Source organism: Marmota marmota, unplaced genomic scaffold (genome assembly GCF_001458135.2).
Source record: "Marmota marmota marmota unplaced genomic scaffold, marMar, whole genome shotgun sequence".
Taxonomy (NCBI): domain Eukaryota; kingdom Metazoa; phylum Chordata; class Mammalia; order Rodentia; family Sciuridae; genus Marmota; species Marmota marmota.
This window is the reverse complement of record NW_026000241.1, coordinates 23868357-23873820: the sequence shown is the minus strand read 5'-3', so window position 1 is coordinate 23873820 and position 5464 is coordinate 23868357. Positions and strand designations below refer to the sequence as shown.

Genomic DNA, 5464 nt, shown 5'->3' with positions numbered 1-5464 from the left:
TAACATTAAACAGGGACGAGAGGTGGGAGGGAAAGGGAGAGAGAAGGGAAATTGCATGGAAATGGAAGGAGACCCTCAGGGTTATACAAAAGTACATACAAGAGGAAGTGAGGGGAAAGGGAAAAATAATACAAGGGGGAGAAATGAATGACAGTAGAGGGGGTAGAGAGAGAAGAGGGGAGGGGAGGGGAGGGGGGATAGTAGAGGATAGGAAAGGCAGCAGAACACAACAGACACTAGTATGGCAATATGTAAATCAATGGATGTGTAACTGATGTGATTCTGCAATCTGTATATGGGGTAAAAATGGGAGTTCATAACCCAGTTGAATCAAAGTGTGAAATATGATATATCAAGAAATATGTAATGTTTTGAACAACCAACAATAAAAAATTTAAAAAAAAATAAAAATTAAAAAAATTAAAATTAAAATAAATAAATAAATAAATAAATATCCATTCACCTATCCACGGACACTTAGGTCGATTCTGATCTTGGCTCTTGTGAATAATATTGCATGAATATGAACATGCAGATCTTGTGAATAATATTGCATGAATATGAACATGCAGATACCTCTTCTACATTTTCATTTCACATCTTTTGGCTATATACCAAGCAGCAAGATTGCTAGGTCACATGATAGTTCTATTTTTGTTCTTTGAGGAATCTCCTTATTGTTTTCATAGCCAGTATGAATACTGGCTATACTAATTTGCTATCCCTCTAACAATGTACATAAATTCCCTTTTCTCCATATCCTCACCAAAAGTTATCTTTCATCTTTTGGATAATGGTCAGATGTGAGGTGATATTTCATTTGTGGTTTTTATTTGTATTTCCCTGATAATTAGTAAGCTTTTCCCCCCGTATACTTTATGATCATTTATATATCTTCTTTTTCCCATTAGAAAAACAGGGTCAAAGTATATTGCATTGGGGAGATGTCTATGTTAGTTTTCCATTGCTGTGACCAAAATACCCAACAAGGACAACTTAGGGGAGATAAAGTTTATTTTGACTCACAGTTTCAGAGGTTCAGTCTATGTTTGGCTGACTCCATTACTTTGGACCTAAGTAGAGACAGAACATCATGGTGGAAGGGTGTGCTAGAAGAATACTTCTTGGAATGAGAGAGAGGGAGGTAGGGGAGAAAGGTGGAGGGATGGGGCCACAGGGAAAATACACCCTGGCAGGGCATGCCCCCAGTGGCCCACCTCCTCCAGCCACAACCCCATCTATGGGGATATCTTTTACTTTGTGGGGACAACTCATATCCAAGCCATATTACAATGCCAAAGTTAGGTAGGTTAGCAGTCCTCTTCCCAAGTGATTTGGGATTCAGGGAAGAGTTTTAGTTTTTATAAAGAACTAAAGAGTTTTATGGGCTGAATTTTGTTCTCCAAAATTCATATGTGGAGTCTGAACCCCTAGTACCTAAGTATGTGATTGCATTTGAAGGTAGGATCTTTAAAGGGGTCATTTTAAATAAAAAGAAGTCATTAGGGTGGTCATAAAGGTGGGCCCTTTTGGTTGGTGTCCTTACAAGAAGAGATTAGGGCACTCACACACACACAGAGAAGAGTGTGTGAAGACAGAGGGAGAATATGGTCTTTCATAAGCCAATAAAAAAGACCACGGGGGAAAAAAAAAACAACCCTGCTGACACCTCAGCTTTAGACTTCTAGCCTTTAATCGTGAGAAAATAAATTTCTGCTGTTTAAGCTACCCTGTAGCTGTTTGTTATGAAAGACCTAGCAAATCATACATGTGTCTCTAAAACCAGGGTCAATCTGGGTCTCAGTCAATTCAAATCAGACAGGGCCCAGGCCATGAAGACCAAGTATTAGGTCATACAGCTCAGAAAGCCGCCAGAACTGCCAGGACTATCTGGTTAATGATCTTAGCCAAAAATGAGTTCCAAACTCTATCCACTGTAGGAATGGGGCTTCTAATGTTTTTTGAAATGTGATTCTCCTTGATTCAACGATGGGGCAGAACAGAGCTACAGGTGGAAAATCTTTAATTCTGATGCTGAGCAGAGTCAGATATAAGCAGAGGTTGACTGACCATCTCAACAAGCTAATTAGCTGCATATTAAAAATTTGCCAGTAAATGTTGGAGTTGTAGAATATCATGCTAAGTGAAATAAGCCAATCCCACAAAATCAAAGGCCAAATGTTAGAGAATAGTATGCAGATATAATAATAGTATTAGAGAATAATATGCAGATGCTAATTCACAATAAGGTAGGGGGCACTAGGGAAGAACAGCATTACCTTAGATGAGGTAGAGGGAAGTGATGGGAAGGGAGGGGAGGGGATGTGAGGATAGAAAAGATAGTAGAATGAAACAGACATTAGTACTGTATGTATATATGTGACTCCATGACCAATATGATTCTGCAACACGTACACTCAGAAAAATGAGAAATTATATCCCATCTATGCATGATATAGTAAAGTGCATAAATGTATTCTACTGTCAAGAATAACTAATTAAAATAAATAAAAAAATTAAAAAAAATAATGAGGAATGCTGATCCAGTAAGAATTGATAGACAAGATATTTGTTTCTGTTTGCACATTCCTTGGGTATTAGATCAAGGAAGACATTTGTGTGACACTGTGTGTGTGTGTGTGTGTGTTTAATATCCAATCTACACAATGAATACTTCAGTTCTTTTCCTTCACATGCTATACTATGATTGGACCACTATCATTGCTTCTATGGGTTACTGCAACTTCCTCCTTCTGTCTTACTGGTCTTTCTTTCTCCCTGGCTTCCAGAAGTGAGGAATAAGGGCAGATTATTTTAGGTATGAATAGGCACATTGTCACGATTTTCCCATTTGCATGCATATATTTGCCAAAGAAAGAAATCACCTAGAAATTATCTTGAGTCCTTGTCCTAGTCTCTTAAGTCCAATTCTTTCTTCGCAATTACTCTCACTTTCATCTTTTCCTTTTCCATTTCTACATTTCCTAGTACTTTTCAGATCCTCCTGAACTCAGAAATAGCCTTACTTTTCTGCTTAGCTCTTCTCTTTCTCCTCAATACCTAAATTCATCCTACATAAAACTTTTTATAAAACATCTCTATAAAATTTTGACCACAGTGCTTTTCTCCTATTTGTTAAATTTCAATAGCTCTAGACTGTCTGTAGCAACAAGTTCCAACACTCCTGAGCCTAATGTTTAAGGCTATGAGAATCTGGCCTGTGCTAGCATAACCTTATTTACAACTGCTCTAGCATTCCAGAAATCTTACAATGAATTGAAGTGGTGTCCTGTATTACCTTCCACAAGCCTGCCACCCAGCCCTCTGTCTCCCACTCTAATGCTTTAGCTGGTATGGTGTCATTCCTTAGCTTCCACCTCTTCCATGTTCCATCTGTCTTTCAAGACCAACTCAAAACCCAGATGCATTTGTTCTAGTTTTTCTACCACTATGATGTGCCTTCTCCTCTGCCTTTCTATGCTATCCATCTTTTATGGCTAAGAATAATTTTAACTTAACTTTCAGATCTTTCCTAACCACCCTGGCCTTCAATCCTTCCTGAAAGGCTATCATGGGGCCATTAGGTGCCAAACAGTGTCTGAGCCCTAGGGATCATAGCTAGATGATGTACAATTTGTAATGTCCAGGATGGTGTACTTCCTCTCTAAACTCCTCTCTAAACTCACTGCCCAAAGAATTGTCTTCCAATAATGGGATGTGTTACAATTTTTTGTTTCTGTTTTGAACTGTCAATTATATTTCTAGAATTTTCCTTTAAAAAATGACTTGTCTCCCTTAGTTAGATTGTAAAGATTCTGTCACCCAAGCAAAGTATTTGCTATTTATACAAGAATGGAGAGGCATTTATGTACTAGGCATGAGGTCCTATTTTTGCCAGTGTTCCTCCTGGTGTAATATGTCAATTTTATGGGGCACACAAAACCCATAATTTTACAGGTATTATTGCTTAGGATAAGGTTAAAGTAGACACTGGCTATTTAGGTTTCTTGAAAAGTGAATTAATTTAAATTTAAAAAATTAAGTAATACTGTTTCAAGTTATAGTTTTGGAAAAAACTAAAAAGTGGTTCTTCAAGTGTGCTATATAAGAATGAACTTGCAAAGTAGAAAATAAAGCCCAGAAATACACTGGCTCTTACTCAAGTTACAAAACTTATAAGTCAGCATACAGGATTCAAGTGAAGGTACCAGGTTTCTCTAACTGAAACTCTTTAAATTTGCCCCTTTTACCATGTACCATGATACTCCTTTGCATAAAGATTAAGTTTAATTACTTCAATGTGTGACCTGTGTTTTTATATGGCTTCTCATCTCCTCTGTAAGATTTGCTTTTGTTTTTTAAATCCTTCACTACCAGAAAAATGAATGGGGCACTAGAGTGAATTTCGTGTGTCTCCAAGCACATTTATAAAACATAGAAGGAAAAAGACCCGATTTCCTGCCTGGCTGAGTGAAACGTTAATTCTTCACGTTGGCACCTCGACCTGCAGCTGTAATCAGGGCTGTTATGCCCAAATAGGCCCTTAAACGGAAGACCTGCTGAGCAGAGACCCACTTTCCCAGCCCCACTCAACTGCGTTGTCTTTTCTGCCAACTGACCAGGCGGAAGCAGCAGCAGGGGAGGAAGGGACTGCAGGTAGGTGGGGAGGGGATCATTTTGAAAGCCCTAAATCCCTTGCAGGGAAGAAGCAGCTGCTCCTTGTTTTTCTAAACATCTGTCCCATCTGTGCTTGGCCTTACCTCACCGTTTGGTGGCTTGAGCTAGTTAAACGTGTATTTGACGAGGGATCACTTCTGAATGCTGGTTGGTGAGTCAAATAGGTCCAAGTGCTACCCAGAAAGTTTCTTTTATTGAAAAGAGGGGCAGCTGGGGCGCTTAAGGAGGATGGCTGTTTATTTTCTTCTCAAAAAACATACAGCTTTAAAGGACAGGGTCGTTATTTGGAACATCACCCAAAATGGACTGTATACCCTGGGGTTATTATTTCACAAAAGTTACTTCTAGAGCTCAGATTGTACTTACCGGCCCCGATTTGAAAGAGTAAAAATACTTGCACATCATATACCACTTTAATGGTAGGATGAGCTGTGCACACTGTGTGTGAGCTGCGTCTCACCGATGGTCTTCAACAGCGTACTGCTTGTATTTGGTTTGCTTGCTAATCCTGTGCTTTTGAGAATAAAGGCCTTATTTTTCTTCAGTTGTTTTTCCTTAGTACTCAGAATCAGAAGTGGGACCTGGCGAATATTAAATGGAGCTTTATGAATGAATGACAAAGAAAAATAAAAGGCGGATGTTTCATTTGGTTCTCTGAAGGAGAGTATGGAGAGGGGGGCTCGGACTTTGACACAGCAGCGGAGGGAAATATAGTTCCAAAGTGCCAGATACGGAACCACAAGCCTTCGCTACGCCTCCCAAAGCCAGGCTGCGCGGTGGGAGACAG

The 5464-nt window shown here is 39.2% G+C and overlaps 1 long non-coding RNA gene across 3 annotated transcripts in view; it reads right to left on the bottom strand.

Moving 5' to 3' along the window:
* The window catches only part of LOC125613725, an 86306-nt gene extending 80864 nt beyond the window's left edge, over window positions 1–5442 (bottom strand). For all 3 annotated transcript variants that reach the window (XR_007344279.1, XR_007344278.1, XR_007344277.1), the window contains exon 1: window positions 5044–5442. This is a non-coding gene — a long non-coding RNA (uncharacterized LOC125613725). The remainder of the gene's footprint in view (window positions 1–5043) is intronic.
* Between the last annotated feature and the right edge of the window lie 22 nt (window positions 5443–5464).